This window comes from Lonchura striata, chromosome 1A, assembly GCF_050655825.1.
Source record: "Lonchura striata isolate lonStrDom1 chromosome 1A, ASM5065582v1, whole genome shotgun sequence".
NCBI classification, from domain to species: domain Eukaryota; kingdom Metazoa; phylum Chordata; class Aves; order Passeriformes; family Estrildidae; genus Lonchura; species Lonchura striata.
This window is the reverse complement of record NC_140741.1, coordinates 60,742,528-60,759,587: the sequence shown is the minus strand read 5'-3', so window position 1 is coordinate 60,759,587 and position 17,060 is coordinate 60,742,528. Positions and strand designations below refer to the sequence as shown.

The window sequence follows — 17,060 nt, the reverse complement described above, 5'->3', positions numbered from 1 at the left end:
ATATTCCCTGAATTTCATGCACATTATAGAAAGAGTACGCAGCTGGGAAGCTGATGGAATATGGGCTTTTGTAAGTGAGAGCAGTGGGATACTGGAATGCTGAGGCAGCTGGATCAAGTTTCATGGCTTGGTGAGTTTTTATGGCTTTCAGTGACTCCAGTTTCCAAGTGTGACTATATATTCTAAAAAGCTCTGGGGCTCTGTTGAAAGCTCTGAGCTCCTCTTAACAGAGTTTTCTTGTGAATGGGTGTATGGATGGATCTACATATACACACCCACTTGCCCAAATGACTAATAGCAGGTGTTGGAGGGAGAACACAGCCTCTAGCTTACATAAACCAAAGCACAAGGAACCTTGCTCCAAGGAAGCTGAAGCAGAGAGATCAAGAGAAGCATTTTAAAACTGATGAACTGCCTTTTGTGAAAGGTCTTGGAAACATTTGCACTAGAGATTTTTAAAAGCTGGACTTAACAGAAAAGCTAGAAGACACTTTTGTATCAGGTCACTGTATGAGTGTACAAGGGTGGCAACACAAAAAGGGTGCTGATTTGACAACTACCAAGATTGTACTGCTTTAGATGCCCTTAAGGAAATCAAAATCCAACAGCAAACACAGTCTCTTCATTCTTTGCAAAGATTGGGAAGTGAAAAAGATCACAGGGAATTATTTACTCATGATGCAGAATAGCCATCACCTTGATGTGAAATGAAGGTGGAAGAAGGAGTCAAACACAAATGGAAGAAATGTGCCTGTCTATCACATATCAATTCTAAAGGCCATGCCTAATTTTTAAGTATCTCTTAGTTAGTAGAACTGGAATGTTAGAAAGTCACTCAGTTTTCTTGTGGGCTTGCCATGAAGGCAATTCAGCACCAGAGAAAGGTTAAAAAAATATCCATAGGCATGTGAGAGTAGTCTTACCTAATTCAACAAGCTTCTCCTCTTTTCCATTGCATCCACCTAAAGCCTTGGATTTTAGCACTGTCTGTATGATGGGGAAATAAATAAATAAGTAATAATAATAATAATAATAATAATAATAATAATAATCTTATTTTCCACGCATAAACCAGAAGCTGATGAGTTCTAGGTGACAGCTTGGGTGGTTCATAATGAGCCGAGGCTTAGTTTTGTATTGTAAGGAGAATATTCCCACCTCAAAAATAAGCCAAGGCTTTGCTCTTGATGCGGGCTCCAGGGTGCTGTGCCGAGCTGGCCGGCAGACACTAGGTGGAAGCCTTGGGTTGCAGTTCCACTGCAGCTGCTGACGGCAGGAAGAGGACTTGTGCTTTCAGAAAGGAGAGCTTTTCATTTTCTGCCTGCCTTCGCATGCTAGAAAGGGAAGTCCAAGCTCTTCTGATGCGCCGTGGGGTGAGCAGAGGAATGGTGGAGAAGTGTCAGTCCCATCCCGGGTCCTCCCTGCAACAGGATCTTGTGAGCAGGGCTGTGGTGGGAGCCTTGAAATCCTCTGTTCTTGGGTGTGGTTGGGTGGCAAAATTGATGTAATTCTTCCTGATTTATTTTTATCCTCATTTATATATTCTGATGGGGATAATTTTGAGATCCTTGTGAGTGCATAGAAAAGAGTTAATATTGGGATGAAAGTGAGTACTGATGAGCTGCTTTATCTTGCAACAAATTCTGGTAGAACCAGCTATGATAAAGTGCATGCTGAATTTATGATGATCGCCTTTGACAAGGCCTCCAATCTGAAAACTATTCCAAATAGTGAGATTTAGAGTTAGTACAAAGAATGAATCACAAGTTAAGTGAGAGCCAGAGGAAACTTGAAGTGTGCATTTGAGAGAAATGTCAAAGTTTATGATTTCAAGGTGTCTTGTTACTTTTAGTGTTAAAAATACTGTTTTCAGTGTATTCCTAGAAACTAAAAATTAGGAACATTTTATTTAGATACTTTTAGAAAAATAATTGGTATTTTATTTTAAAAATTAGTGTAGTTTGGTAGCGTTTCACATATCAGTTGAAATGCAGCTAGGTTATGCTAAATCAAGTCTCATATGAGGCCACGTTATGCAATCTTACCAGTAACATAACATACCATGAATATAATAATTAAATATTGTTATATAATTTAGTACAGGTGATATTTTATATTTAAAACAAGTGATTTTTCTACGAAGTAATGAGTTTGCTATGAAAAGCAATAGCAGCTTTATTAGTTTGTGCTGAATGAAACAATTTAAATTTTTGCAATCTGAAATAGAAATGTTCTGGGTACTAGTTAGGGACCAATTGTTTTTAATATCCTGGAAACCTGATTCCAGGCTAATCGCAGTATATTGAACACATCAATGTCTCTCATTATTAACTGAAGAACATAAAACCAATACAAACAGAAAAATATGTTAAAAAAATAAAAGGTTGCTTTCAAAAATAATATTTTAATTTGAAAGAAAATCTGTTGTATTTTTCCTTAAGGCAAACTTTTCAATATTGAAATTTTTGTTTCAGTCTCCTTTTATATGGGGGTTTTTCATTTGTACTTAGTATGTTTTGAAAAATGTTGATTTTATCAAAGTGGTATATTCTGGTTGAAGATTGTTTCGATTAAAATTTTCGCACTACTATGAACTGTTATGACACTATCCTCCTTCACCCTCTGAGCTGTGGTAAAAGGGTGTGTGAAATTATTGATTTATCTTTCCTTTTTTTTTTTTTTTTTTTTTTTTTTTTAGTGCAATGACTTCGAGAGCTTCATGGCTGTTCTGCAGACAGATGCACTATTGTGAAACATGAATATGGACTGCAAATCTCTACTGTCAGTCAGCTCCTCTTCCCCTCTGCATAACGTAATCCCTATATCCACAATGCCTGCACAGATATACATTTGCAAAGATGTTTTTCTGGAGATAGCATGCACAGCAAACACTCCCTTACTTGTTCTCATCTCTAGCAACATTATACGGAGTTTCAGTTCACAGTTCCCTGTGTTCCCCCTCCTACCACTGAAATGCAGCCAACTCTGAGCTGCAGCTATTAAACATCACACAAGCAACACCACAAAACAGATTGTGGAAATTCACAGGAATTCACAGAAAAGCAACAAATTGACAGAGGTCTGGGAAGTGGTAACGAAGGATCATAGGGAATGAATTACTCATCATGCAGAATAGCCATCACCTTGGTGTTCAGGTGATACCAGGATGCAAGGGCAAGTTTTTGAGGGTGGCACAAGGAGATGTCACTAGGAGCAGTCAGGTTTCAACAAGGGAGATGAGCAGGTCAGCTTCCTTAAAGCCACTGAGTTTTGTCAGCCTTTCAGAGCCCCAAGGAAAGGGCTGAAGGCATCATTGCTTGGGGGTTTTAGAACTGGTCTGTTTCAAGACAGGTGAAGGCACTTTCAGGACATATGAATAAAACAAGATGGAGCAAGTACTGTATCTATTCCCACTTTGTATGAGTCTGAGAAAACAGCTGGGAGAAAGTTGGACAGGTCTGAAGGAATCACATGTACAAAGGTATAAAACAGTGTGAACTGTTGTGATAATAGCTGTGACATGGCTAGGGAAAAGCTTTCAGAGACAGTGCATTTCTTTGACAAGGAGGTCATCTTCATGATGGCCTTAAGGGGAGAAAGGAGGAAAGAGGGGAAGATCTGCAATGAATCAGAGGAAAGAGAAATGTGTGTGAAGGTATGTAGCTGTAATGTGTGTGTGTAGCACAACAGGAATCTCATTCAGGTTGGAAAAAGCATTGCAAGTGTCTGCATCTCAGTTTGCTTACACTAGTGGCTTGAAGAGGGCACCTTGGCACAAAAACTGCACATGAATTCTTGCTGCTTTAGGTAAAGTGATGAGTGGGGAAGGTTGCCAGACACTGTCAGTGAGTATTCAATGGACAACTAAGAAGCAACTGCAAAAGTCTGTTCCCAACTCAAGTTGCATAGCAACACTAAATCGTCAGATTGCCGTTATGTCAGTCCCTTACATTATCCCCATTGTTACATCCGGTTTTAGTAACCATGCAGTGGGATGTTGCTAGCCACTTCACAGCTGGATGTGTGACCTTTGTCTCTTGCTGAATGATGCCATGTAATTTGCTGCAAAGGTGTCTCAAAGTATTACACCAGAGAGAAAAATCTGACAATCCATTAACACAGAGGATAAGGGGCAAAGGATGTGCCTGTGCAGCATGGGACAGGAGAGGCAGATCAGGGGGCATCAATATCCTTAAAGAAGTCTATGTCTGCCAAACTTGTCAGGATGTGTGTTATCCCAGCACTTCTCTGAACTGAGTCTTCACCGATCCAGCTGAAAGCCTATATTAAGGTGTGAGCCACAGCTGTTCATGTGTTTCAAATGTTTGTGCTTGGTGTTTGGATCTGTCCTATGGACCATTGCTGCTGTGCAGTTCTTACTTCTAGCCAGCTGTTTACTGCTTTTCAGTGTAAGCACCTTGTGAGCTGTTTCCTGGTGGAGATGCTGAAGTACTAAAGTAGTCACAACATCATCATGATGTGATGTTTCAGACACTGCCAGTCTCTGAAAAAGTACCTGCTTCTCTTGCAGGATGTTTCTAGTAACCTGCATAATGTCTCTCCTGGATGTCTTGTGTAGCACAACATCCTCCTCCCTTTTTCATTCTGTTGCTGCTTCTTTTGCTGGCACAAGATCCTGAAATGCCCCTCCCATCTCCTTCCAGCCAAGGCAACCAGGGTTGCTGGGTACCAAGGTGCTGCTGGGGTTTTAAGAATGCAAATAAAATGAATGAACTCCTTTACTGCAAACATCAGAGTGACATGGATTTAGAACACCAGGTGGAATGAAAATTACCTTGCAGACCTTTTGCACTGGCTGATGGGGAGAGTGACCTGATAAGCAAGTCATTCTCAGTGATCCATCTCCTTTCTGAAGAGTGTCTGGTTGTAAGCTATGCCAGCTTTTTCAAGATCACCACTGCAAATTATGAACTAGCAAACAGACTTCAGAAGGACAAGACAGACTGCCTGCTCCCTCTGTATAGAGTAATGGAATTATTCTGCTTCATTAAAACAACTGATGAGAAAACAAAGAGGCTCAAGATTCAGTTCCTCAGTTTCTGTGCCCAGAATGCAAAGCATGCAAATGGCACAACACCTGGACTAGGACCTACAAGTCACCCTTGTTTGATATCAAGGAGACTGAGCTTGCACAAAGTCTAACACAACAGCTGATAAACATCCATGTATGACATTGCTAAGGGAGTTACCCTTAACAAAGGAACATCTCTTTAATGCAAAATAGCTTAGCAGTTCTTACAAAAAAGGAACAAAAGCTGTTTGTCTGATTTTCACCTTTTTTCCTGTTAGTACTCCCCTGAACTGTTGGTTGGGACACTCCAAAAAGCTTATTTCCCTCTTCAGGAGAGAGTCTGCTCTCTCTCTTTTTGATGTATCTTGCTTCCCTGTGCGGATGAGGGATCATTAGTGAGACAGCAGGTGTTGGAGTGGTCACTGGCACCCACCAGCTTTGTAGCTCAATCATCCTGAGGGCCACTCTAAGGAGGGATTTATTCAAGGGCTCTGCAGAGCAAATAAGATTTGTAGCTGCTCTACATGTGTTTGTGGACAGTCCTGGCAGTTCAGTGAAGGAGTCAGTACTGAATTTTAGACCGTGTCAGCCAGACTGAAGTGTTTTGTGTAACACTGCTGCCATGGATTATCTGGAAGTACAGATATGAGAGACTATTTCATGGAGCCAATTCATGTCTGATAATTAATATGGCTTTTCCTTTTTAACTTGGGTTTTCTAGTTTATGGTGGATAGAGCTAAGGGTCCCCATTGCATGGTGGAGGATTCTTTTGTCAGACTTTACACTATGGTCAGACCTCTGTAAGATTTCTCTACACCTATCTCAGTCTGTGTTACCAAGTACAATCTTTGCAGCACCTCAGCTTTATTTGACAATCTGAGTTTCCTATGACCTTTGAGAATAACATTTGCAGGTTAAAATATGCTGAATAAGGACAAATGAGAAATGCAAAAGAACTGAAAATAGAGAGGTTTTAAAGAAAATCATCTTTTGTCAGCATTGTTTGCATGTGTTCTCATTTCTTATAAACATTCAAAGGCTTGAGTTTCCTGTTGCTATTATATGTAGAAAACAAATGTCAAGACTGCACATGAGTACTTTCCATAAATTAATATTAAATGTGCAGACACATTTCATCTCAAAGTGCTTGTGCACTCCCCTTGCCGGAAAGTAGAATAAATGATGATCAGAATCACCACCTAGGGCTGGTTATTTCCATCTGTAGTTATGAAAATATTTTACACAGAAGGTCAGGATCATAGCCTCCAATTTTGCAAATGGGACACTGTTCCTCAGTAAAGCCACTTGTCTGGCAGTCAAAGAGCTTCCATCTCTCTACTGAACCTGCAAAGACAAGTGCAGATGCACAGATTATTATTTTCACTTTCGTTCCTGACTACCCCTTTTAAAAGGAGTCACTCACCCTTTCATTTATTGCTTAGGACGTGAGGTTGTCCATCACCACCCAGCAGAGGCTGCTGTCCATCCTGTGAACTGGAGGCCTTGTAAGCATGTCTTGCTGCTTTCCTTCAGGTCACCTCTGCTTCTGCCTTCAGTGCCCCTCACTGCAAAGGATCTCTTCTCCCGTGCATGTCTTCTGGGCTGGACCTTCAGCAAATGTCCTGGCAGAAGAGTCCTGATTGTGTGCTTCAGTCTTCTGTATCTTTATTTCTGTTCTTTTCTTGCTCTCAGGGGCCTCTCATTTTCTAAGACTGTCAGGCAAAAATTTGTAGTTCCGAGTCTTCTGCTTTCTTGTGTGTGTTATCATCCTGACAGTCCCCCAGACTGTGCAGAGGTGCAGGAGGGCTATAGGGTGAATGTGTTGTTTTGTGACAGAGAAGATTTTGATAATGCATTTTACAAGGTTCCCTGGGAGGATGAGCTTGGTAGTGGCTTCAAGAAATGAAATTCATTCAGAAGGGACTTGATCAAAATGTTTGAAGTAACATGTATCAGAAGAGGTCTTGTTGGGAACACCTTTTCTTTGTGTCTTTCCAGAAACTAACAAAGGGCCATTTGGAGAAAAATTGGCAAATGCAGCACCTGGTTACTACACACAGTGGTGAATAAACCATGAGGTGTGTTGCTACTGTATGTTCTGGGGGCCACAGATGGAAGTAAAAAATCCCAGTAGCTTTATGGAGTAAGCCAGCTTCCAAATTCCTAGAAATCAAAATGTTTCTTGAGCCACCTTGTACAACTTCTTCTCAAGAGCTCTCAAGGGGACACCAACAACCCTGATTGTCCTTGCCCAGGGACAATTTCTTGGGGCTTCTTCCACTCTGCCCAGGTCCCAGGCCCTCAGGCCCCCAGAGCCACGAGCCTCTGTCCCAGTGATGCTGAAGCAGGGATGCTCTCCAGCTCCCCACAGCTCTGCCCTGCCCAGTCATGGCTCTGCTGCTCCAGAGAGGTACCTGATGCCATGGGATGGGGTTGCCCCTGGTGCCTCCCAGATGCTTTGCTTCTCAGCTGGACTGTAGGGATGTCCCTGTGGAGCCCCCAGACTTCCTAGGGCCCTGGCACTTCTTATACAGTTTTGTAAGGCTGCAACCTGCTCTATATAAAGTATATACCATCACATGCCGTAGTCAGTAACGTTTCTAAAGTGGGTGATTCTCTCCCAGTATGCTGCTTTTATCAAAAGCAATAGAGTTAATGCCTGCCAGGATACAGAACTTATTGCAGAGACTGCAAATGTGATACTTGGACTAGTAAGTCACTTTACCAATGCTCTTCCTCTTAAAAGTGATCATTGTTAGAAATCATTGATCTTTTCCTTGTCCTCTTAGTACGACAATATCACAGCTCCAAAATGGAAAGCCTTGCTGTGTGAGCAGAGATACACAGATCAATAACCCTTCTTGTGACAGCAAGTGAAAATGTGTGGTGCAAAGGTAGGCTTCCACAGTCCTGTTAGTAGGAACAGCTTGGATGTAAGCATCAAATGTCATGGCAGTTGAAATGGAAAGATGTTTATGGAGTCAATCTATCTTCTTTGAAATTTAAGCATCATTATTTGAAAGACAGTTGCAACATTTTGTTATAAAACTTCTGGAATTTCTAGGGAGAAGGAGGGGAGTGAAGCTAGAAATATCTGTCAAAATAGTTGCATCTCACAGGGTTTGCATACATTCATTTCAGAAACACAGCTAGTGACCAGTGGCAAAGGGAACTCAGGACTGAAATTGTGTCAGGGAAGGTTTAGGTTGGATGTCAGGAAAAGGGTTTTCACCCAGAAGGTGTTTGGGCACTGGAACAGCTCCCTGGGGAAGTGGTCACAGCACCAGCCTGACAGAGCTCAAGAAGCTTTTGGGCAATGCCCTCAGGCACAGGGTGTGACTCTTGGGGATGGTACTGTGCAGGGCCAACAGCTGGACTTGATGATCCTTGTGGGCCCCTTCCAACTCAGCTTATTCTTTGATTTGGTGGTTCTGTAGTCAGAAAAGGCCAAGGGATCCATGCTTATTGAAACTGCAGGCTACAATATCTTCTGGATTTTCCAGCAGATATATTGAAGCTCAACCAACCAAAGTCTCCAACACCAAAATCCATGAACTAAAGCTCAGTCTTGGTACAGCCCAGGTAAATGTGGTTCTTGCTCTTCCCTTAATGAGATACTTGAGCAAAGCATGTTTTATTCATTGTGAGGGTTTTCTGGCACCATCCAGGACAGATTCAACTTTTTTTTTTTAAAGGAAATAACTATTCCAATTAAAGAGCTATTAAAATATTGGTGTCCTGACTGCCATCACTTCATTGTGTTGGGTTTTGGGAGTTTGTTCCCTAGTAGAAGATTCTTCTTGTGCTTTTTGGTATCAATGCCTAGGTCAAATACATGGCCTGGCTACTTCTCATTCTTAGGAGGGGATGGCTGGGCTGCCTTTTATGCATGCTGCTTCATGATGGTGGCAAATGTGGGATCTGACAGTGCATCAGGTCTGAGGAATCCCATAGCAAGCCTCTACACAGAAGATTTAATTTGTGATTAAAAGCAAGACACGGCTTCATCCATATTAACCTTCTCTCTGCAAAATCCAAGAAGGTTTCCCAACTCCCTCCTCCCCAAACCTCCACCACTTTTCCTTTTTCTTTGATTTCTCAGATAAAAATAGGGTGACAGAGGGACTGTGGGGTAAGCAGCTGGAGTAGAGCGGAGCCAGTTGCCATAGAAACCAATGAGCCACTTAGCAGCACTTGCCTTCCTTCTTTGCCTGTGGATTTATTTTTTCCTCTTGTTCATGGAGGGCCAGTGTGGGGTGGCAGGAGAAGTCCCACACCAGCTGAGACTCCCTGCCCCTGTGGCCACCTGGGATGCCACTGTTCCCTCAGGATCTGCCTCCCAAATCAGGAAGGGGAGAGGGAGGATGGAGTTCAGATGGAAGAAGGGTCTGAGCTTCAAGACTTGTACATACGCTGGGTTTTTCCCTCTCACCCTGGCATCTTGTTTTCCTTTTGTGCTAGATAGCACTTGGTTGGTGCCCCAAATATTCAAAGAGGACTCCCCAGGCCACTTGAGCCCTGCCCTGTCTCTAAATATGGCAAATAGCAGCAGTTGGGTTTTATGCTGTATTACACCCCAGGCTTGAGTAGCAAAGACAGTAGTTTTGAGGTGAACATATGGGTTAGAAGAAGAGAATATTCCTTTCTTCCCATGTCTTCCTTCCATCATGAAAAATTAACATTTGGGTGATTATTTAAAATAGATGCCCAACCTACTTTTGGTTCACATGGGGCTAAAGTTGCTTTAATTTCACTGCATATACATTTCTCAGTGGGGAAAACCTATTTCCTTGAAAGATCAGAAGCGCTAAATGGAATACCTGAAACATATTAAGCTATAATGTGGCTACTCCTTGGGTTTGGAGTGCTTGATATTCAGTAGTTTTTTTCTTTTATTTTTTTTTCCTGATACTGAAGAGACATACATTGTTAGGTAGCACATACTTCACTAAGTTTAAAAATAAACTTAGGAAATATTATCACTGGCAGAAAAGTACTAGATTGGCAGCTCTTGGAGAATGAAATCTTCTCTTCAGCCCTGAAGTGACAGAGCCAATTTTGGTAAGACCTTCCCACACTGCTCCTCATCCTTATGCTCCAAATGTCGCTTCCTCATAACCCGAGTCATGTGAAAGAGCCCCATCTGCTCACATCTGGATGCAAACCCCAGGTGTCTGCTGGCAGGTGTTTTCTTCCTCACTCTGTGCTATGTGGAAGTAGTAATGGGAAAGACAGTCATGGCTGCAGCAAGCACAGTGGAGCTGTAAGGAATTTGCCAGCAGAACCATGCCTGATAAAGCTTCCTGATGTAGTGGTGCTCCTTTAGGTTGCATGTTACCAACATTTCTGAAGCTTGGGAGAAAAAGTCTATTATCTAGAAATCATGGTAGATAAAATTGAAAGCAGTTTCTAGAAATTTGGGCTGGATAGTTTTCCTCTGGGTAGTCTGAAATAGGGTTTTGTGTTTGATTTCTCCTCTGAACATGAATGGAGGACTGAAAGATAATAAATGGCATCATACAGCTCTACATACAGGGAAGTGTAAATGTTAAATAATGAATCTTTATGACATACCTGCAAAGTCAAATATATTATTTAACTTCTGCTCATCAGAGAAGGCCAGGCAAGACATGTGTGATGGAGTTAGAACTGGGTCAAAGGTATACCTGGGAAGACCTGGATACATCCTTCACTGAGAAGTGGCCTGGATATCCTAAGGATGCCATTCTGCAGCTGCTTAGAAGAGGTCAGCTTTGACTCTTGATGCTGACTCTTAGTATTTACTTGGCTGTGCTACATCACTGACACCAGCAGGACCTAACTATGGTCTAAAAAGCTGTGCTGCTGGTTGAGTCTGCTTCAGATCTGTGCAGACCCATAAAGAGAGCATGGCAGACACATGGGCAGGGTCATGCTGTGTTCTGGTGTTGTCCTGGTTGGCACAGCAGTCTTTTTGGAGCACTTGCTGTCAAAATAATACAAAACAAACCTTGGGGTTTTCTTAATGTGTCACATCAGTGTCATTTATTTAGTTGCCCATGATTTCTTCTCTCTCCTCATTTTTGCCCAGGGTTCTGTGCAGCAGCTCACGTGCAGTTAACTGCTTTCCAGCAATTAACTGAGACTGCAGTGCAAAAATTTGATCTGAATTAAAATATATCCCCAGATTTAGGTAGCTTGATCCAGGTTTGGTGGTGGCCTATTTCCCAGTGAAATGTGTAACAGCAGCTAAATGTCTTCTCTTGTATATTATTATGTTTCTTAATTTCATGGTATGTTTTCTTTGTTTGTGGTAGTAGCCTGAAGTCATGCATCAGAACTCTTACTGTATTCATGAAAACACACCAGAGGCGAGCTTCACTGGCTAATTAAATCTTCTCTGATGCACACTGGCATGATAAATATAGATTTAAAATAAACATATTGTTCTACTATAGAACTTCTCCTATTCTATTCACCTGATGTTATCGGAAGGATCTGGCCCAGGAGGCAGGACGTGCTGAAAGCTACACAGGAAGTAGGAGGAGCAAGAATCTGGGGAAATTTGGTATAAAAGTAAAGGCATGTTTGTACACAGAGGAATTCCTGTATGCTAGAAGAAAAAAGGTAAAGGTTACAAAACAAATTCTTCCATCAGCAAGATCAGAAACTGCATGTCTTCTGTTCTCTTTAGGAGTCATTCAGAGCTGCAGCTTGTTGGCTGCAGAAAGCAAATGAGATTTGGGAGGAGAAGAACTGAACCCCACAACAACAGTTTGTGGTGGAGGGGAACAGAGAGCTGTCGAGCACACTGAGCATCAACAACAGATGGGCTTTTGTACAAAACATGGTGTCATGGCTAGCCTGGGACGAAAGATGATGGCTTTCCATCTCTACATCAAAGCATTCAGGAAGAATAGGTGTGTTCTTGATGGTCTGAACTTATAGGTGGGGATCAGCTAATTTCTCCTTCCTCTTCTTCCTCTTTCCTAAAGAAACTCTCACTTTTTCTCTACTTCCTCAGGACCTTAATCTACACAGAAAATCCTATCTTCAGCCTCTAAGGGACTGAGATTTTGGCAGCCTCCAGTCCCTAATACTACTCATTGTTGCCAGTTTAGCTGAGCTGAGTTTGATGCCCTTTTCCTTCATGTCCACAAGCTGATGTCCACAGATTACTGTATAGAAGCATTGCTGGGAAACATATGGCAGTAGGTGGAGTGTGCTGGGTAAGCAGAAGAGAGAAGTGACTGGGAAAGAACCAGCCAGACTGGATTATTTGGAGGAACCATGTCTGAGATGGCTTTGCCATCCAGCTGCTAGAAAAACAACTGAAGACTGGGTCTTAATACTGCTCGAAAACTCCTTACTTTGCGTAGCATGTGCAATTTGTAGAAGAGTTCTTTTAAGAAAGAAAAGATATTTACATATAAAATTACAATGTTTTGCACAGCATCTCTCTTTTCAGTGTGAAATGAGTTTTTGTACTGGTTGTTGTTCACTGCTGAACTAGCCGATGGGGAAAGCAATGAGAGAAGTGACGGTAGCTTGGGGTTTGGTAAATCAGCCACTGTCTGTACTGGGTCTAAGGAACCCCTGGCTTGTTCATCTGTTTTCTCTATTAAAGGGAACATAATAGAGCTAATAATTTTGTTTTAATTAGCATTACATGCCAGTAAGGAAAAGGGAAGATAAGGGAAGATTTTACGCCTTTCTCACATGTACTGAAGAGCCACAGAGCTAGCTCAGGCATAAGACCTCCCTGGAGGAGAATGGAAAAAGGTGGTTCCATGCTGATTGTGGATTCAGGAGGGCAGCATGGCATCAGATTACACCTGTTTGGTATTTTAAGGTTTCTTTACAATCTTAGAGCAGAATGTCATTACCTGAAGAATGCAGTCCTGCAGTTTTAAGAGGAAATAAAATGTATTCCATAGGAAATTCTGCTGCTGTGGAAAATTTGGGGCCTTGTCAGAAACCTTCTCACCAAGGAGTGAAACTGCACTCCAGACTCCATGATGCTAAGCATGAGAAGAATGGGTTCAACTCTCTTGCCCTTTTCGGTGAGATGGCAGCTGACAGTTCAGGCAGGAGGATCTGTGCAGTGAGTAGTGTGAAGTGGGATAATGTATACTGAACACTGCATGCTGGGAGACTTGCATATGGCTCTTGTTCTAAATAGAGCCTTCAGACATAGCCTGTGGAGTATATGCATAATGGCTCTTTGTTGGAATTTTGCAATGTATAATCTTTAATGGGAAGTGGTTGCTTCTTTATAGAACTGCATCTGCCATTGCAGACTGCTAGGCATGTTCTGTGCATAACGTTGTGGTGTTACTGCATGTGTACATTGCTAATGCCTGGACACACTTCTGAAACGATGAATATTTTTCTCTTCATTATGATCTGGTGTAATGATAATGAAAATTCTTCGCCAAAGTGTAATCTCAACTACTTGCACTTCAGTAGTGCAAAAAGTAGTGATTAATTATTTGTTTGAAGGCTGTAAAGGTACTTTCTTCCATCTCTCCCCCTTTCATTCTCAGATAACTCAGGCATAACATCTTTGAAAATTTTTCCTGCGGCTTGCCAGAATACTTTATCACTAGGATTAGGCCTAGGTATGTGCAGTCGTGCTTCAGAACCGAAGGAACTGTTTGAGATTTGTTTATTTTGCAAACAAAACAAAGCCTGGCTGCTTTTTGTTGTTCTCTTTTCTAGGCTGTTAACTCTGGGTATCGTTCACTGTCAGTGCTAGCAGAAAATTAATAAATTTAAAATATGGCTCCTTTGAGCAACTGAACAGAGAAGTTCCTTCTCAAAATTACTTACTGCAAACCATTCAGAGCTTGCTAGACTGCTCTGTTTTCTATGGTGCTTTGGATTGTGACAGAAAGAAATTGTGTAAAAGTAAGATATTATTATTAGCTCCATTCCATGTTCAAGCTGGCTGATAACAGCAACTATCCTATCCTTTCATTGATGTACTTGTGAGATCTGTCAATCAAGTCTGTGTCCGCAGCACACAAAGGGGAGGGTGCAAGTGTGTTTATTTTTACTGTCAATTGTATTTGCTAATGAGACTGGAGTCCATTACTAGAGAGGGAGCCTATGTGAGTTAGTGACTGAGTCAATTCGTTATCAAGTGCTGGCTTTCGTGCCAAGAATTGCTGGGGAGAACTGAAAATCATCATTCCTCCACCCCCAGCTCCCCTCTGTCTAACCTTTCACATTCACTCCTGATATTAACTGGAGATCACAGCTGCTGGGAAACTGGCAGATACAATTCTACAAATGGATGTTGTCTGATGTCAACCTTTCCTCCTCCCCTCCCTGAGCATCTGACATTTCTCAGCTAAACGGACAGATGATAGAGCAAAAGTGAGATTATTTCTTTATGTTCATAATAATAATAATAATGTCTTACTTTCAAAGTGCTTTTGCTCAGTAAGGAGCGGGGATAGAATAACGTTTATCCAGTTTGAATTTTCCATGTCATCTGCTGTTTCTTTCTGCTTCTCAACATCCTCCTATTTCCACTTGATCTTCTCCTCTTCTTCCTTTTTATGAGTTCTGGTCCCTTGCACATCATATTGCTTTGGTGGTGTCCTCCTCCCCTGAGATCAGACATGGTCCTAGACCACTCTGGCTTTACAAACCACTGCTTCCTAGTCTTTTCCTGAACTGACCATTTTCCCGACCCAGCCTGCCCCTCCACAGGGCATTTTTCTTACTACCTGTGGAGACATGCTTCATCCCCACTTGAAATAAGAGTGTGTGGTAGCTGCCTTTGGTATGAGCAGAGTTAGCTGCAAATGCTGGATAGAAACATCAGTCTCCTATTCTGAGAGCTCTCAGATGCACTGCATCACTTCTTAAAGCAGGCAAAGCCTCATTTTGCATGAGGCAGGGCTTCACAGTCCTAAAAAAGGATAAAATTATGACAAATTCCAAAGCCTTGGGAAGAATTTTGTGGCCATCTGGCAGACAGCATCCTCAGATACAGTCTTTCAGGGACGTGCTCATCCAGAGCTGTCTCTGGTGACAGAGCACTGTCTGCAGAGCCACCAACACAGTTCCTACTTTGTTTCCTCATGCTCCACTGCTGGCCAAATCCAGGCTGGGCTATTTCTGTGGGAACAAACCCTAAAGTGATGTCATTGCATGTAGGATAATGTGTGTGACCTGCACATACCAATTGTCTCTATTGTACTTCCAGTAACACCCTTTCTTTTTAAATTCAGATCTTCTTTGTCCATTGCCATATCTTTCTCCAGGTTTGCTTTTCTCTTCTCTCCAATGGAGCAATTCCTGTGTGATTCAGGAGGTGATTTTTGCATTGTTTCATAATTTCATGCCCTTTTCTGGCCTTGCCTAGCCTGCCTGGACCTGGCTGGTTTGGTTGAAAAAGGTCTCCTTATCACCTCACACTAAATGCCAGAGGACAGTTCATAGCTCTTTACCATGATCCTAGTTTTGTTGAGGAGGTGGCTACTGTTTTTTTGGTGGATTCTGAAAAAGACTGGAAAACTGTTTGAAACTGGGAGGAAGGACAGTGGACCTCCTATGGGCAGATGGTAGAGGGAACAGATATTCTGTGCAGTGCCCCTTCCTTGTCACCTTCAGGTAAAATGGGTTGACTTCATTTTACTCCACTCACTTTTAGCATTGTATATGTGGAAAACGGGAAAAGTGAGATTCCAAACCCTTCTCTCCCGCAGGCAAGAAAGAATCAGGAAGACTTGAATTCTGCTGAGGTTGTGTAGTTTCACCCTATCCTATTCCACCTTGATTCACCGTAACCTATGTGGTAGGCTGTGGTGGGGGTCATAGAGCAAAGAGGAATCTCAGTAGAGGTGGGCCAAGGAATAAGGGGGAGAAGTAGAAAGTACCTCCTGTGTGCTGGGACAGCATCAGGACAGGTGGGGCTGAGAAGTTAATAATTCGCTGCTGGTCCTGCAGATGAGGAGGTGTGTGGGGCAGAGAATTACTGACACCTGTGGGGAGGAGCTGGATTTTCTGCATCTCTAAGGGGCCAGAGTCACTCCAGATGTGATCCAAAGTCACCATCTGCTTTTGGCAATGCTGGTGACTCTGTGAATGTTACATGCTGGGGAGCTGAGAATCAAGTGCTCCAAAGACTGTTGTAACACAGCAGCTTTTCCAGAGGGAAAAATATGAAGACCTTGTAGTGACTTTTCTGGAGTCCAGCTCCTGTTTTTTTTTTTTTTTTGCTCTTTGAGGCTGGTTGTACTGCACTTACATTCCTAAATGTCTTCACTCTATCAATCCTCACAGTACCCCATTTTTAAGTTCTACCCTCCCACCACAAATGCAAAATCTGTTCAACAGAGGAATTTAAAGGACTTGCCCCTAGACTCAGCCTGAGGCAACTTTATGGTTCAGGTTCCTTGCTCTTGTCTGTTGTATCTTTTAGTCCATAACCCCCTACTGGACCCTCCCCTCATGTACCACCTTGCTTTCTTCTACTTGTCTACCACAGTTAGTGTGAAACCCTCCTCTAGTGTTGATTTAGCCATATAGGAACAGTTTTCCTGCTTTTCTGCCTCAACTAATTGCTTGTTAAAAAATTTCAGCTGAAAGTGCATCTTCATAGCCTACGCTCTTGAATTTTTCTCTTCCTCTGCAATTATTTACCCCTCAAAAGTGGTTTTATTTAGCTACAGTATGTACATTAAATATGAAAACGTGGTTGACTTATTTAGAATAGTTATTATTGGATGATTTAAGATTGCATGATGAACATGAAGTAAATACGCCTTGCTAAGTAGGTATACAGTAATAGTCAAGGGTCACTTCAATATCTCACAAGCTTTAGTTGCCACAGCCTTTGGGGGTACAGGCTAGGAAGTAAAGTTCAGCTGTAATATGCCAGTAGACATTTTCAGGTCTTTGCCTTTCTTTGTAGTGTGCACTTGGCTCTTGGCATGATTTATGGCACAGCCCCAGAAGGTTGGTTGGTGAGGCAACTTTTGTCCTGCAGAGGAGATTAAAAAGCCATATTTTGTACTTACCTGGGTATATGAG

General features: G+C 42.2%; 1 long non-coding RNA gene across 1 annotated transcript; it reads left to right on the top strand.

Annotated features, from left to right (window-relative positions):
• Positions 1-1,048: 1,048 nt before the first annotated feature.
• Positions 1,049-6,231, top strand: LOC110483102 (uncharacterized). The gene is made up of 2 exons (XR_002467511.3): positions 1,049-1,436; positions 2,699-6,231. It is a non-coding gene; the product is annotated as an uncharacterized LOC110483102 (long non-coding RNA).
• Positions 6,232-17,060: the final 10,829 nt, after the last annotated feature.